At 32.2% G+C, this 19,137-nt stretch overlaps 1 protein-coding gene across 3 annotated transcripts in view; it reads left to right on the top strand.

The window, feature by feature from the left end:
* Positions 1-2,776: 2,776 nt before the first annotated feature.
* The window catches only part of LOC138335507 (serine-rich adhesin for platelets-like), a 41,985-nt gene continuing 25,624 nt past the window's right edge, over positions 2,777-19,137 (top strand). The window contains exon 1 of one of the 3 annotated variants that reach the window (XM_069284621.1): positions 2,777-2,933. The gene's annotated coding sequence lies outside the window, so the exon portion shown is untranslated. Of the gene's footprint in view, positions 2,934-4,425; positions 4,582-8,384; positions 8,530-19,137 lie in introns of those variants that run through there. The other 2 variants (XM_069284622.1, XM_069284623.1) reach the window with 2 other exon arrangements.

Raw genomic sequence — 19,137 nt, forward strand, 5'->3', positions numbered from 1 at the left:
TAAATGGAAAGAATAAATAGCATAGCATTTAGTATATTATCTGTCGTTATTCAATATTGTACCGTATACTCGACAGAGAATCGAACTTTCTTGCGCTCAATGTTTCGAGGAATTTAAACACATACATATTCCAGGTAATCTGTGAAGTTTTGTTATATAATTAAATATTCTAGTACGTCTGTACTCTGGAAGTAATTGCAAAACATAATACGTATTATTACTGAGTGTCTAATTCCGTTTATTGTTTTCAATACCACTGAAATGTCTGAAAATATTTTAAGTACCTGTACGAAAGATTACACGTAACATGTCTGAATGTGTTCTAAGCCGGAAATAGAACATAAAAAACAACTAAAAATGTTGTATACTTGAATAAGTATACGTGACATGTATAAAAATGTTGTAACAATAGGAATATTTCTAACCGGAAAATGATATAGCATGTTGATTTGTAAATTATGTATACAAATACGGTAAATGTGCTATATCGTTCACACTTAAAAAAAAAATTCATCGATCACATAAAAATGACACAAAAGAATAATAAATTGTAGATTTTCATATATGCAAAACGAATTAAAAAACAACTAATATACAGTTTGAGCATAAATAGATTTCAGTATTTAGGGTGGAAATTGCAGTCCACGATCGCTTTTTATACTTGATCTGAAATATATTTAAACAAGAATAAAAAATCGTTTTTCTGTTTTGCGGCAATAGTCGACACTAAAATTACAAGAAAGTTATAACAAAATCTGTCTAATTGAAATAAAAAAAAAGATTTTTAGCAAGATGTACTAAAACAGTTTAGAAGCAATAGCTTGACCCTTTTGTCGTAAACATTCGAAGTAAACACTTGAATGTGAGAGACCACAAGTTGACAAAGCAGAACCCGGCCCAACTAATCGCTGTGTATTGTGGCTATTTTTGTCAGAAATACCCAGTTTGTGAGTTCGGCATTATCACCTGGGTCGAATGTAACCCGGAGTCGTTAGTTCGGCAGTTGACAAAGACCACGCAGGTAAGGTATCTGTGACACGTTTTACGAAAAGTCTGGTTAGCTTTTTACTCCAAAAATCATAAATATTTTTTCGATGTGTTTCTAAATTTACGAATATACAATATTCAACACTTTTATACCGTGATGTAATTTTGATTTGTTCCTATAATTTATGTGTAAGTGTTTGTTAAAGTCTTGAATTAGAAAGAAAGAATTTTTTTTCTGAGCGGAACGTAATACATGTACCGCAAAAGAGTGATTAAGCTGCTATAACTTTTCACGGATATCCTGCTACCCGTGTGTATTAAAGTGTTTATCTCATGCTATTTTATGAACTCCGGTTATACACAACCAAAAAAAAATAAGATATAATTTAATGTTTGAATTTGATTTTGAATTTTATACTATCCCAATTTTGGATAACACATATATATATATATTAAACCAGGAACATATAGCAATAGATTACACTCTGGTACATTAGATACGGTAAGTCGCCTGTGTAATTATTCAAGTTTTTTTTTTTTTCATTAATTCCAGGTAAATTTTAACCATGCGAAACACGTAGAGTAAAAAAAAATAGGAAAAATATAACTTTAAAATTTCCACCGTATCCCGCGTCATAAAAATTATTTTAAACTGATAGTTTGTAGTATGGTCGCGTTAACATGATTTTATCAAATGTCGGGTATTTTGAGTTTTATGTATTTATATACCAATTCTAAAATGTTTGCTTTCTTCATATTTTTTTAATGACTAAGCTTTAACTACTTAATCCGTGATTAAAATGATCTTAATCTTAACAAAATATATTTGGACATGACTGGAATGATGATCTATCATCGACTGAAGGTTTGTATCAGCAAGATATTCTGATTTTATTGCTCGGTTGATTGACAAAACCAAATTAATATGCCGGCGACGAGAGCTAATTTAGTCATCAATTCGATGGGTTTTTTTTCAATTCTGATTTTGTGAATGGTACCTAGATATGCCAAATCGTCTTAATATTGAACGTAGAAATTAGAAAGGGGATCATTTTACTGACTGACAAACGAAAGCCATAGTCCCGATCATTTCCCGAAAAAAAAATCAAGTCAAAAACAGTTAAAACACATTTTTTTTAAATTTAAGCTTTACATAATATTTTAAGTTTTTGACTTAGACTGGACATCTGAAAACGTCCATTAAACGTTTAAAATGCTCTAAAAACACATGAAACGCTCTATATATAGGTCTAAAACACTATGTCTGAAAACGTACTATAAAATGCCTGAGTCTAAACACATGTGATTTCCACGTTATGTACCAAATATCTTTATAAAAAGTCTTTATTAAAAAAAACTTTAATGATAAAAACAAACATACGTTTATGTTTTTTAATATCATGAAAAAATAGCTGTCGGTTTCTCATTTTGATTTAATAGTTCATGTTGCACTCACGGGTTAGAGTGGGATAAGTTATATATTTTTTTATGTTGGGTCTCATTATCTCATTTCAGGACATCGTACGTTTCCGAAGTCGAAACGTCATCAAGAAAGATAGCCAATCGATTCGATGACTCAATTTGTTTGTCAATTATAGAGTCGAGTCGGTTTATTTATTCTTTTTAAATACATCGGTAATCTGAACAGTAATGAAAGGAAATTTTCAAGTGTAATAAATTATTTCTGCTAACACAGAAAACATGAGTAATGTAATGATGTATCGTAAAAGAATATTCACGACTATTGCGTTTCGTTCATTTTGTGATTTCTATTTTTAGTCTATCATCGTCTCGTGACTACTTCGTCAATCGACATTCCTTGGTCAGTGTTCAGACGAACAGGGAGTGTGGTATCCGCTTCGTTACACAATGACCGAATATTCGCATAAACCGTACATTTCTCAAATCGATTGTGATCTGGATACTTTCGTTGTGTGATTACAAATGTAAGTAGCCCACAATTGTGTCGGTTCATGTAGTTGTAATGATGCAATTTGCTGCGATAACCTATGCATCGTCTGCGCTGGGCACGTTGTCGACATAAAAAGGAAATGGCGGTAAACTCCAGTTACCGATGTTATGCGCTAAGCGGACAACTTTATATAAGAAAAATATGAATTAAATGAAATAAAGATTATATCAAATATTTCTATAAATAAAAACTAAAATAATGTGCTATGATGGGACGTTTCCCTTTCTCGCATATTTGTTTAATTTTAATAAATTAACCCTTTTACCCTCAAGGTGCCTCTTCCTTTTGTGTTTACGTTTGGATCTATAAATAGACCTTGCCTTTGTCAAGGCTGAGAAACCATGCGACGATGCATACGTTTTCAAATGCTGACATTTAGACATGTGGCCTCAATTTACTATTCAGGCTACATTGAATCTTTCAGTTTAATGATGTGTTTTTATTCGAAAGTGTGTGAAATAATTCAGTTTCAAAATTTAGGTTGATTTGTAAACATTCAATCATGTCATGTGTCATAAAATTATTTTTAAATATGATTTTAGCAATACACATTCCTATAACACATCTTAATAACAAGATAGATGTCGTTATAAATTATATTTTTATATGTTGTTTAATATACTATTTAACTGAAAGTGGTTGACTGCATGCTCATTTATAATAGAACAGCATTAAAACAACCATATTGAAAGTTAATTTAGTCATTTAGGCCTAATATTAAAGATGCTCCACCGCTGACAAATTTCACCATCAAAAACAGGAGCAGACGAATTAGTATTTTTCTTCAGTTACAAAAGTTACTTTACACCATTACCACCATTAAAAAAATTTCAGCTACTAATTTTACTTCAAGTTAAAAATATGAAAAATAATTAATTGCATCCCAAAAATAATCTGTTGCACTAGGCCTATTTCCTATATGGAATAAAGTAATTATTGTGCATGCACCAAAGGCGAAATAAATTATTTTATGTTATTTTTGTGTTAATTAGGCATATATATACACGATTAAACACCAATTATTGTTCAAATGATGAAAATCATTTATGCTCTGTCGGCGGTGGAGCATCTTTAAATGATTAATTTACTTATTAATTGTAACTCGTTAATCATATACATTGTAATAGCACAGAGACACATTATGTTTATTTGCAGAATACTATGTTTCCAATCCAGCTATACAACTGTTTCTGTGTACATGTATGTCAACATTTTATTACTACATGGTCATAAATTATATTAATCTGTTTATGATAATTGGACATGATGACCCTTTCATTGTTTCCACTTAACAGTAAACACGACCTGTGAAGGCATTATATCACCTGTTGACGAATTTAACTCTCAGGTGTTAGTCAAACTTTACCTGTGGGTACAGGTGGGCATATATATATAAGGTCTATCAGGTCTGATGCATAACCAATGAATTCAGGTACCCTTTAGGCATATGGACGGTCATATACATAGAGACTCATTCTGTTATTTAGAATTGTTTACCTGTATACGTTGTCCAGGTATGGCAGGTGTGGTTTTGTGTTAAGCCCTTGTTATACATGGATTGTCTATCTTGGCTCTGTGAGTTGGACTAAAAACACCTCGGAGGGATAAATACTTTTCTACAGGTAACTGTGATAGACATCATGGTGTTGCTTTGTGCTCTTGTAGATGTAACATCTACATAAAACATCTGCCAGGCTTGTAAAATCAAGATTTGGCAAGAGTTCTGTTTGTAAACGGCTTTGCTTTTGTTATATGCATGGATATATTAGAGGAAAACCTTCCCTGACATAAATTAAATATTTTTTCCTATAAATATTAAATTAATAATAATGGACATGGTTTGTCATTGGTCAAGGATACAGATAATATTCTTGCAGAATAGTATTTGTCTCAATTTGATCAAAACTAAGAACCTTCATATAATTTTAGGAGTAAAATCTGCACACATACCTTTTGAATCTAAAATGCTGTTCACATTTAGTAATTAAAACTGAGAGAATGACAACTTTGCTTTTTATTCCCCCTTTCAATGTTTCTATTCTGTCCTAAAGTTTAGTTTCCTCCTCCCCCCCCCCCCCCCCCCCCCCCCCCCCCCCCCCCCCCCCCACACACACACACACAAATAAAAATGGATAGGGAGAGGGACACTTTAAGGGATGGGACGCTTATTGGGTCAAATACGTTACTTCAAGTAAGTTAACTTAGTTGATCATGATACTAGCATGACTCAAGTCATCAGCTACTACACTTGTGCGTGTACCATGAGACACATACAGTAATACTGCATGGTCACCTCAATATTGAGCTTATCTGACATTTCGCTGTCGCATAGCATAAACCTAAAACAAACGTCACACACATGCACTACAGTACAATAACCATTATATATCTCTTAGGATTGGCGTGTTTGTACTAAGACTTCCAGCTTGTTATGCATATATGTAAATTATACATATAAATACTGTCGTGCTAGCTGTACTTCGTTCATTGATCAATGTTTGGCCAGCACTAAAAGATTGGGGTAACGTTAAACAATGTACTTGATCCTTTTATTGCCATGAAAATGAAAATTCACATGAAACGACAAGGGTTAATATAAAGTAACATAGTATCATGTACATATATACATTTACTTTAATACACCTTGTTTGAAAATTAAGGGCCTTTAGCAGACTCTTTTTGTTGACAGTTTCTATTTTCTACCATGTCAAATCATTTAAGTTCTACTTCTAATGTGCATGCTCTTACAAAAATTGAGAAGTAGATGTATATTTAATCATCAAATGAAGAAGACCTACAATTTATTATTAGTAAACTTATCTTGTTGACAAATAATGTGAATGAAGGCCTAGGTATGTATATAAGAGATATGTGAGATATAACAAAAAAGTTGGTGAAGAAAAAGTTTGCTGGCTTCTTGCCATGCATATGGCTTCTATTGAACACACTGAAGAAAAAACAAAAGTTTGTTTTGCCAAATACATTGCCAGATAATCTGTCATACAATACAACTTGTCAAAACCGACCCTTGTGTAAGCTGGATCCCTGTGTATACCGATATGATTTCTATGACATTTTTCTTTAATATAGTGATTAAAACCTGTATCATATCATTTATTTGGGAACCTGGCTATATCAGCACAGTCCTCTGTGTCATTCGATTTACACAAGTTGTATAGACCATATATGTACAATATAACGCTACACCATATAGGGTCTAGTCAATTTTGAGGGATTTAACTCCTAGTTCCAACGAGTCGCTGCACATGTTTCTTTCGACACACTACAGTGTATAAATCATGTAATGACCTCAAGGAAAAGACGCTAAGAAGATTGTGGGAATTGACTCAGTGGAGCAAAGCCGGTAAATTCGATCAAGTAATGGTATCGATTTTCCCTTTGTTTGGCCCCAACCTTCTACAGGCAGATATTGATTAAGGTTACTAGGCAAATTATGCCACTGAGTCCATAGTTGATATTGACCCAGGGTATTAACTTTAAACTTTGAAAAATTCATGAATGTGATATTTATATAGATTTACTATCTGAGCTTTAACTTCCTGTCGAAAAATTTTCAATTTTGAATTTAATTATTTATAGGTATAATTAATACCATTATTGATATTGAGTAATTGGGAGCTGGAATCCACAACAAATATTGTAGTTACTGGTAATTGATGTAATAAGTGCCATATCGGTCTACTTCATAAATGAGAAAATTGAGAGGGACCAGGAAATTTAGGACTTTGCACAAAATAATTAGTCAAATTAAGGTCAAAGTTAAATTTGTGGATGAAATAAAGTTAAAGAAACTATAATGTATCTATTAATATTTTCAGTCTGCATTAAAGATTTGATGGAGTGAAGATATTATTTGGTTGAATACATGTGTCCTTTATCAAGTCAAATGACTTTTAGAGTTGAAAAAGATCGACCAAAGCTTTATTAATTATAATAATGTAATAAGATTTTTGGTGATATTCTAAAGTTAAGACTGACAAAATTTATTATTGTGACAAAATGATAAACGATAGTCTATCAGAAGTATATTTACCAAATAAAATTCCGTATTTGATATGATGAATTCAAAATTAATTTAAACTAAACATGCAGTACATCTAGTATATGTGCAATTGAACAGTCTACATGCATCTGTCATCATTTTGAAATGAACTCTTCTTGAAATCGCAACTGACTATGCTACATGTACCTGCATCGTTTTGAAGCTGTGGGAATATGTCAATTGCAAACCTGCTATATGCAGAGCAGTTACTTTTATCTAGATTAATCTGAAATTTTTTACCGGTACATTTTTATATACCAGTAGATTGTCTTTTGATGATGATATTTTAATTCATTATGAAAAGTGAACTACCGGTACATGTACGTCTACATGTATTGTAATCAACTGATCATGAATAGTCAATTGTTTTAATTAACGTTGCTATTTAGATTTTAATTATGCGATAAGGTAATATTTCAAAACAAAGCTGGTGTTGAAATTTGTCGGGTTGATTTGTAATAGGCATTTTTACTATAGAGCTGACCTGCAGGGCGTGTCGCGTCAGATTTTGAGGATGTGATGTCATCGTAAGACTATTGATTTATGTCTCAGTGTAGCTGAAATATTTCTCTACTGGAAATGACAGGTGAATGTCTTGGTAAGATTGGTCTTTTGCAAGTCTTCATCACTTGTTGGCTTCGGGGATAGAAATGGTCTTAACTGCAATATCGGTGTACATGTACTTCAGATTTAATGATAAAAACTAGTTTATAGATACTTGAATGTGTATAATTATACATACATGTGGTAAGTACTAACAGCAAACTTCAGATCGCAGTTTTTTGATGAAAAGATTAAAAATGTGTTACAATAAGAATTACCAGTGTAACTTAAATTTCTTTAGAAAGCTTTGTCAGTTACCTTTAATTAACATTTAAAAATTCATCCTCTGGTATATATATATGGATTGTAGAATATCGTTTTGTACAATTTTGCTTGTCTGAAAATACCATTTCATTAATATCTATTAATGAATAAAAAGTCCATCAAATGACCCTTTCACACATTATAAGAAGTGTCATTAATTTTTTTCTGAATATACATACATGTCACTAAACGATAAAGAAATGTTTCTTATTCTCCAAAAGTATACAGCTAGCAATATTTCAATTCTATTACACCTTAGTAAAAATGGTAACAAGCTTTCATATCCTATACATCACATGTGGATTTTTCAGTGTAAAACCTGTATTTAGTCACTTATTTTCAATATTTCGCTTTGAAATCGTGTCCTGCTCCTGACAAAAAATCTGGTGTGTTGGTTATGCCCTACAGTGGTGGTGTAGGATTTTACAAAAATACCTTCATGTTTCAATAGCAGATAATGTCATTCAGGTGTTCTACAATGTATGGGTTAGTCTTGTTATTGACGTTGTCACAGTTCAGCGACTGTCGTGTATAGCCAACATTACAAACACTGAAATCCCTATGGAATACTTCTTGGTAAAGTGATCCAGCAAGTTGTATTGACGCAGACTTTTAAAGTGTATAGGAGCTATATATGCAGGTATGGTATTATACAGGTATTACATTAACACAAGCTTGATATCTCGATACGATTCTCTTGAGTTTAAACAGAGTCTCCATGCAATTATTTTTGTTCACACATTTATTGCACAAAATGTATTCAATTTTTTATAAGGACATGAATTTTGTTCTAATTGAAATTTTTCTCTTTTTTTCTTCTTCAAAAATCTTTGTCAGTTGAAATTATACTTCTTCAAAAATTACTGAAGTTTAAGATTCTATTTATCAAATTCATTATAACATTTTACCATTATAGTAAGTTAAGTAAAAAAAAATACACAGGAAACTTTTCATTGTTTAAGGATTCTCGTTAAATACATACAAACATCTGTTCTGCATAGGTACTGTATAAATTCCAAAATTGTGGATGAAATAATTCATAAATTAGCCCATTGAAAGCTTGCCAGGAAAACTTGATGTTGAAAATGCTTTCACAGTACATACTTCTCAGATGTTATCAGGGGGAACCTACTCACAGTTGTGGGGCCCAATAAGGGGAAACTGAAGACAAGAAAGTAAACAAAGTCTTTTTGTGTTAACTTGGTATATAATGTAACATGGGGTTAAACAATTTATCACAACTTGATAAGGCTTCATTGTGTGAAGTGTAAAATTCAACTTCTTACCTTATTGTGATATGAATTGGGTAATTTATTGGTTTTGGTCTAGATTCACTCTGAGTTCATTTGAATAAGTTCTGTTCATTCTAAGAAAACCATTTCTTTTGATATGTGATATATTAAGGATGTTGTTATTTAGCATAATTTGAAGAATTTGTGGGATTATACTAACTGCTTATTTTTGTTTTATTATGAAAAGTGTGATGGTTTTGAACTATAGACCTAACGTAAATCAACATTACATGAATTACATGTATGAAATTTAAACCAATTGCATGGATTTATGGATTATTCTTTTGGTCTTTAAAAATGTGTAACACCTTTCAATTGACCAACATTTAGTTGTTTACTTTTCGCATTCTTTTGCGTAAAATTCAAGGCATGCCATGTTGTTTTTGTTTTTTTTCACAAATAGTGAAAACATGCAGCATGTTTGCTGATAATACTAGCATGAGTCATGTGTTTCCGATGTGACACATGTTCAGTGTGCAATTTCATCATGTGACCACATGTGTTACATCTCAACAAAAAAAACCCAGAACTAGAACAAACATATAATCTCATAATAACATGAGAGAGCTAAATGTTGAACTTAGTTGATTTTAAGTGTTAGGATTGTCTTTGGATAAAATGAATCGCTGGTTCCATTTATGTGTTCCATACAATAGTCATCCATAGGTTCAGAGCAGCGGAATGCTACTTTTGTTAACTGGATCACCATTCACCCCTGAAGACACATTTAGACCCTTCTGAATCAAAAACTAGACTATTCCATTATGAAATTTCGGGGACAAATAGAGTTAAATGATAAAATTGTCTGTCCTTGTTGGAATACAAAATATTTTTAGATCTTGATGTTTTGTTTGTTAATATTATTTTTTTTTTGGTTAAATGGTTAGTAAATGTTTGTATCGAAATTCATACATTGCATGTCAGCTTTATTAAATTTAGTTTTATCATTTGATAACACATGTATCCATCTTTATATGCCTGACACTGACAGTGTGATGAATATATATATTCACTTTAATATAAATATGTAATGATTTTATATATAGGCTACAAGACTTTCTTATAGTTTTTGGATAGTTGCCAGGTGCTGACCACTGGTCAGTGGTTTTCTCTGACTTTACCCTACCATCTTCATAATTAATACCTTTATGCTGTTGATATGATGTTAAACTAAAAGAAAATTAAATGAACTAAAACCAATTGTCCTAAAACTGAATAGAACTTTACCTAATTTATGTGCACAGACTTGTCTCAAAACTGAATAGAACTTTACCTAATTTATTTATGTGCACAGAATTGTCTTAAAACTGAATAGAACTTTACCTAATTTGTTGATGTGCACAGAATTGTCTTAAAACTGAATAGAACTTTACCTAATTTGTTTATGTGCACAGAATTTTCTTAAAACTGAATAGAACTTTACCTTATTTGTTTATGTGCACAGATTAAATCTGAATTTGCCTGTTTTAATTTTTACTTTACTTTGTTTGATTTAAATTTGTTGTAAAGCTTTTCTTTCAAGTTAATTTAAAATTTGTTTTGTCACAATTAGACCCTTCTTGATCGTATATATCCATGCCCTTGAGGTATGTGTCGGAAGGTGAGAGATATAGGAGAGCATATAACTAACAAGTCAAGGGTAAAAGGTCCACATTTACTACCTTAGATAGTTTATTCAAGGTCACGGTAGATGATCATGGGCTAATGTGTTTTGTTATCTACTTAAATACATGTCCTGGCTGCAGTATTCATGGACATTTGAATACTGTATAGTGTATGGATACTAATAAAAACCCACTGCTAAAATTTTGCTGGAACTGCTATAGAGAAATATGTCAAAAGCTGGAATCTTATATATATATATATGGAAATCCAGGTAATAGAACGATAATGCTTCTTGGGAATAGGAGATTTCAGAAAAGATGGCGATGACGTCACACAAAGGTACATCCGGGCGCTCAAAGGTACAACTCCGTATATCTACACATAAACATAGAGGGAACACAGCCGCTTGGGATGTTTGTTTACATTTTATTGTAATAAATAGTACGACACTCCGAGAACTATTGCGTTATTTTAATTATAAAAAGGGTAAATAAAGATATTTAACAAAATATTTAGATATAAACATGTTGTATTCATATACTTTACTCTGTTTATATTCCATTTTCGACCGCCACGAGAAAAAAAACACGGTCGCCATTAGACCTGTACGTATAAACATTGACAGAAGTTACAAAATTGACAAAAACTACAAATTAAATTCCAAGTTTCCCCAAATATTATACTGACATTTTAATATGCGATTAATGTTTTCAAAGTCTAACTTGGTAAAACACCTTACGATGTGTGATAATGACCAAATTAAAATTTGCCTCGTAGATCACCCCAAGCGCACGGCAGCCATTACGTACGGTACTGCCGAGATCCCGAATTTCGTCATTTTTCAGAGTCTCAAAATTATGTATTCTGGTTAACTTTTTCGTCAGAAATTTTGGAATTTAGTTTATGACATTCAAATGAGTCATTTTATAGTTACTTTTTATCATATTTTAAAACAAAACTTCGAGTATTTTAGGATTCTCGAAGCCGTGCGCAATATGTGTCCTGGTCGGCATTTATAGTAATTACTATCTACCGATATTAATATATCTAAATGTAGTCTATCTAACATGTATTCAAATTATTTAAAAGTAATATCACCTCAATATGAACTTCACATAACGGCACATGGAATAAAAAATGGCTAAAAATTAACAAGTAAACTCATGAAATTGAACAATTTCACTATTTTATTTTTCGAGATATCGGCAGCCATACTGTACGTGCGTACATGTACACATACATCTTTATTTATGTGTAACAGTGGTTTATACCATTCATTAAAAATAATATATACATGGGAAATAACGAAATATATATATTTTACAAGTACTTATTGAGATATGTGTTTGGTAATTACGCATAAATAGTATTAATTTCCCAATTATTGGCTGTTACCCGAGGTGATCTACCAGCGAAGCCATGCACGAGCGGCCGTGGTCTAGAGCTGGCCAGGTGGTTTACATTTCGTTATATTTATATTAATTAGTGTTATGAACAGATTTTTCGTGTATAAAAGAAATATGATACATTGAAATCAATTATCTATTCATAACTTTTTCACAACATGGATTTCTACGTGTGAACAAAAAGCGGGTACGTGTGACGGCCCGGCACCGCTTCGCAAGCTGGCTTCAACACTAAATCTACACAAATATAAATGTCTGTAACCTCTGAAACAATAAGAAGCTATTTAAAAAATCAGAATTTGCAAGTATGAAAGTGTATACTTTTGCCAGCGTATCGATTGTGTAGCAGGGATGTACATATCTGTTATTGTTTTTATTAGTCGCCATACTGTGTTTGTACCTTTGAGGACCCGGATGTAAACTTTCTGTGACGTCACGCCATCTTTTCTGAAATCTCCTATACCAGCGAAGTTTTCATGAAGAAATTTGAGTAGGTAAATTATGAAAATGATTAGAACTATTAGATGGATAGGTTCAGATTGTTCAAAGGATGTTCTACTTATTGCAGTCACCCCTAAAGACACGTTTGAACTATTCTTATCAAAGACCGGAATGGTCTTGTTATTAATTTTTAGGGGTGACTCAGTTAAAAGCTATGGTCAGTACAGATATGCTGGGTGTTGATGGAAAGCTGAGGCTGAGGAGAAAAACCACTGACTGAACTTCAGACAGTATCTAAAACTGACCCACGTTGACCTTCAACTAGGGACTTGAATGTTGAGGGCTTGTGGTTTAGGAATATTGTTATCAACTCCTACGTGCAGCATAATGATACATGTCTAGTTGAACAAAACATAGTAAAGATCTATAGTCACCTACATCAAAGACCCTCTCATAACATTTAAATAATTTAATAAAACAATACATGAACTTGGTAATGAACCTTTGTAGTGCATTGTGTATATGAATTAGCTTTTGTAGTTCAAGGGTTCACAGTTCATTACATTTATGCATTTATGCTTTTATGTTGTGTGTTTTGTGTGTGTCTTCACATCATGAAGGAAACAACAGAATATAGACAAGAGGGTATATTATATAATGTACTAGCTATAGGAATAGTTGTTGTTGTTTATCAAACTCAAGTTATCTTATATAAACAAGGGACATTATATACCGGATCTTAATGACTAGCTCTAATATACTGGTTCACTTAATATTAGTATATCTTGATGACATTTTTTGCCCAGGTTCCTGAATCAATACTTTGGCAAGCGTGTGAATTATTGAGAAGCATCATGTACAACAAGTATTGATGATGAAAAGTACTACACAAAAGCCATTCGTGTATGACTCATTAGCAGACTCCCGCTAGTCAGGTATCCTGTCTAGTGGTTACCCCCCCCCCCCCCAAACCGGAACAATGGACTGGTCCGTCTATTGATTTTATCAACACTCCTGGGCTTTATAGGGGTGGTAGATTATTGAAGGAGACTTGTAAAGGTGTTCCTAGCTACCAAAACTATTTCTGTTTGGAAATATTACATAAATGCATTTGTAGTTCAGACCTGTTTATGAAATTTTAACTATCTGTAATGTTGTTAAATAGGGTGTAGTTTACTGAACACAAAACACCTTTCATATATACCACTCACTGTCCAGGATCCAAACGTGTGGTGCGGTTTAACCACAAAACTGTAATGTATAAAATGTAAGCATGTTTTGCGACTTAAGATATGGATATTGCATCGTCCTTTAAACGTTGTACATGTTTGGGAAATACAATACATGTCTCAGTGAAATTCTAGTAAAGTTGAAACATTAAATTTTCAGATTTCATTTACACTGTACTCAAAGTCTTTTTGACAGCGTTATTTGAGCACATTTACTACAACACCAGTATTATACATGTTGGTGTATATATATCAAACAAAGACTCTATATAAATGTTTTGTATGATTACATTGATATAATCAATTGGACTCGACCTTCTTAAAGCAAAATAATGTATTTACGGCAGCAAATTTTTTTTATCCTATAGCCAGAGACCTTCGTGCCCCAATCCTCATTAATTAATGTGAATGATATATAAGCGAACTATACCATATTGATTATACTTAATTCCCTAGTCATCTAAAATCGGTTGCAGCATATATAATATTGGTTTTGAAAGATAAATATTTGCTTATATTTCTGGCTGAAAGTGATAGGTACTGGGGTATATGAAAGGTTTTCAATCTTATTTATATTAGCTATAGGTGGTTTTTCAAGAAAAAGAAAAGTTTCCAGATAATTTTTTAGGTACATTTCACTGTATTTTCCCAACTTCATGTAAATATTTTCCCAAATAAAGAAAACCTCTCTAAAAATAATTTTACTAATTTACTAAAATATACAAGTTTCAAAAAGATGATAGAAGCATAGTATTTTCCCAAATCAAAAGGGACATGCCCTTGGCTGAAATTATTGAGTAAAACAATTACTGGTTTTGGGTGCAAACTAACGAAATAAGGAATTTTCAAATTATTTAATATTATTACAGAGGTAAGTAAATGTTGATTTTATGCTGTGTGTATATAAGATACTAGTTGTCCCCACTGAATTGTATTATGACAAATATTGTCCATTATAACTCTTCCACCCCTGAATTTTTATAATGGACTGACCATGGCCATGGTCTAGCCTTCGATTTAGAAGAGTCTAAATGTGTCTGCAGGGGTGAATAAGTTAATAAATTAATGTCCATCACATTATATATGACACAGCTCTGTGCCTACATATAACAACTTCTGGATGTCTATTTCTGTATTGATAGAACAGGTTTCTATTTCGTACATATATGTGTTGTCACTCCCATTTAATCAAACAATTCACAGAAAAACATATATAATAGATTTTATATGCACCTTAGTCCTATAGGTATATGAATTTCATTGATGAATGGTTTCCTTTTATGGACATTGATTGCTGGAGGTTATATTCATAATCCGCAATACCAATAAATGTAGGTTTGTTTTATGTCATTTTTGTTTACATTTGTGACATTATTAAATCATACATATTGCAATGACGTCAATAACAATTTCAGTCCAGGCTAAAATGTTGGTATTTAAGTACAACCCTGCAAGCCTTAAAACCTATGCAAGGCTATAGTGCATGACTACCAATATAACTTGAAATGAATACTAAAGTCTATTATACAGTTAGATGAAATAGCTAGACGATAGATTAAACTATTATATAGTTAGGTGAAATAGCTAGATGATCGATTAAAAATTACAGCTGATAGTTTTTAGTCAATCTATAAAACTTGTTTGAATGGTTACACTTAGAGCTGGTGTTTTGATTGAACTGTACTGGTCTATTGTCCTCAGCACAAATATCATGTGTTGAGCTGAAGTTTAATGTAACTTCAGGTTTGTTTGTATTTACAGTACTGTATATATATATAATGTGATGGATTTGATGACATTATTCTTGCTGAACAATGAAAACAAATGGTAATTAAATAATTATCATAACAAGGTCTGGGTGATTAATCTCTGTTGTTGACCAGTGATGTTCCATATCAACCAGTGAATAGTAAATTATTATGATTTGATTTACCAATAATAAATTAGTGAACAGTAATTGTTCAATTTTGATGACTGTTGAACAGGGATTTTTTTCAGTGTTCACTGTTGAATAGTAATGTTGAACAGTGATTGTTCTGTGTTGTTGACTATTGAACAGTGGTGTTTAGCGTTGTTGATGGTTGAACAGTGGTGTTCAGTGTTGACTGTTGAACAGTGGTGTTCAATGTTGTTAAATGGTGAATAGGTATGATTCGGTTTAATGAACTATTGAACAATGATGAATATTAATGTTCCTGTCTGGACATAAAGACTTTTGGCCTAGCTAGCTGACAGGCTAAATTGTATATGATTATTTCTGGAGAGAGGTGGTTTGTGTTAAATTCATTAGCAGCACTTGGAAAGTATACTCTAGAACTCAGCCTGCTAAACATTAACATTAGCAAGCTGAAGGTGGTAAGTACTGTCCTAGATTGTTAAATCCTATACAGGTGCTAAAAGGTTTACATTTCCCCCCTTTCACAGACAATGGACTGGTCCAATGCATCAGATAACAAAAGAATTGGGATTTATCATCTATCAAATAGGGTTGACTGTATGTATAGTTAATAGTGGCAGCAGGCAGGTGTTCTGATGTACATATAGTTTGTACATTTTGTACTGCTTGACTTCGCACATATTTTGCACGGCTAAAACAGTCATGCTACATTGTACTTAGGATTTAATATAGTTTTAACTTCCTGTCCAGCTGAATTCATATATTAACTCTTAAAGTTTATGTACTTGATATGGCTCCAGGTGAGTTATGTATGAATTTATTATGCAAATTAAAATTTTATCACAAATTTATTCTAAAGAGCTGTTAAATGGAAAGTATTTAAACACCAGAACTATTATATTTTTCCATTCTAAAAATTTATGAAAATGTCCTTGCACATTAAATGTGTTTTTGGTAGTAAATTAGTTAGCTATAGTCATGATCACACAATGAATAAACAATTTGCAGCTCGGATGAAGTAAAACTCATCTAAAATGTGAAATCTCCTGGGCCCAAATGTGTTAATTAATATGTAATAGAACATTAATGAGTTCTTCCTGTACAGTAGAGGATTGTATGTCAATCTTATATATATATATACAAAACTGTCGGTGGTGTACAGGTACATTTACATACTGAAGGGGATTGCATTGTATGACTAATTTATAGGGTATACAAAAACTATACATAAACTATAAACCTTTTGGTTTGTTCACAACTCTACCCAGGGTAAAGGTCTGAACGCCTTATAAACAGTCAACATTACAATCTCTACCTATGAATTAGGGTACTTCCACCTCGGGTTTGGATTTGCTCTAATTCCTGACTGGGATATTACAAGTTGTATGATATTCCAAATAAAGTAAATAGATGGAGTCATGTAGATGTTAAACCATTAACTAAATTCCAAACACTTGAGTACAGCCTCAATATTACAACAGTTAGATGTCAATGCAACATCTCTGGCTTGACTTTGTCTGGCTTTATCCATGGGGAAAAATATAAAAAATAGTTATGTTAAGGTTTGATATGTGAACGATAATTTGTATTTTCCTTTTATCAATGTTTTTGTTTTTAATTCGTTTCCAGGAAACGGGACTAGCTAGAATTCCAAATTGTAAATATTAGCTTTTAGTTTGGTAATTAAAGTAAATCCGAGTGAAATTTTAATCATGTATCTATGTATAGACGCTGAAAGGCTTTTCTACCATTATGTGGTTTAGCAGAGTAGACCTTAAATGGAATTGAATTAATTGTTTTGCAATACTTATAAATACACCTATACAAGCCAATAAAGTTGAATGGAATTTATTGCATAATTTGTACATGAATATATTACCGACATTTCATTTTATCCTTTGTCCTCTGCATCCCACATATATACTGTTGTGTATCTGTGACGCGTACATGAAATATAAATTCTAATTATGAAACAAGCTGGTATCAGGTTCTGATATTCGTGCATATTTTATGTAAAATTTATAAAGTTTGCTTTAATAAAACAGGGATAAAATGGCTTGATTTCATAAAAGTCATTGTTATCCGGTTCTGCATGTATTTATAGCTCGAGTTGAGCCTTAAGTATAGCTTTACTTCTTTGTTTAAAAGAAACAGCTTATTTTTCTATTCATGCATGATGCATGCATTGGTTGAACTTTAATATAAATTTGGAGTAAATTAAGGAGCAGCTCTACATGTTCGTGGATGTGGGAAAGTATTTAGGCATGGTAGTAGCTAGTACAAGACACAGCTGTGGCCTCTAATATCGGCACCATCTGTGTACTGTGAGGGAAGCTAGCTTAGAGAGTCTGCACCACTCAGTCCCCTGGCAAGTTGAGCAATTAGCGGGAGATCTAACATCAAAATAATTGCTTGCACAGTGCTAAAAATAAAGGAATATTATATGTTCAAAATGAAATCAGACCTTGTTATATGATTCAGCCAAGAGTGGTTTCTAAGTTTTGAAATATATGATCAATACTATTAGTTTTGAGTAAAAAAACATTTCACCATTAAGCTAACCATGCTTAGTTTCTCTCCCATTTATATAACCTGTGTGTTGTACAATGGCAGCTTGATTGTATAATCATTAACAGCTTTATCATCAACACCTTGGAAAGTTTTTGTATCACTGTCATAAGACCTTATAGCCTAAATATCTTGACCAGGTGTTCAGAATTTGAAGGTTATTAAAAAAAATATATTGTCAGAAATTTCATTTATTTTTGTTGGCAGCTTGAATTTTAAAATGGAAATTTCTCATTGTTCACATACAGAGCTTTATTTATTAAAAGATATGGAATTCTTAAGTTATCTCGGTTAATACATTTAAATCTGTAAAATTAATATAAGGACTAGAAGGCCATTTAAGTGCACTGACAACATTGTTCTATGTTGATAAGTTGAGTTACATTGCAATATATATGCTAATCACAAAATGCCTAATTAAGAATTAAGAAGAATCACTGGGAATAAATTCCCTGTTAAAATGGCTTGAACAATTAAATTATAATACTGAATTCCAATGTTCGGTTGGTGTTAAAACACATATAAAATTAATCACATTTTCACTATTCTGCTTTGTCTCTACTATAATCTGTCTTTGCATGTTACAGAGTTAGCTCCCTTGTGGGTAGATATCGATTGTTACATCATTAATTTGTGAGCCCAATCTACGTCGTTTTCTTTGAAAAGTATGATGTTACACACGCAAACTAATGATGTCACAATCAATACCTACCTGCAAGGGTAGATAACTGTAATTTGCAAATACATAATAGATAATTTGTAGTTTGGGAATTAATTCTGTGACGATCGATACCCAAGTTGTCGTAATCA

This window comes from Argopecten irradians, chromosome 11 (assembly GCF_041381155.1).
Source record: "Argopecten irradians isolate NY chromosome 11, Ai_NY, whole genome shotgun sequence".
NCBI lineage: Eukaryota > Metazoa > Mollusca > Bivalvia > Pectinida > Pectinidae > Argopecten > Argopecten irradians.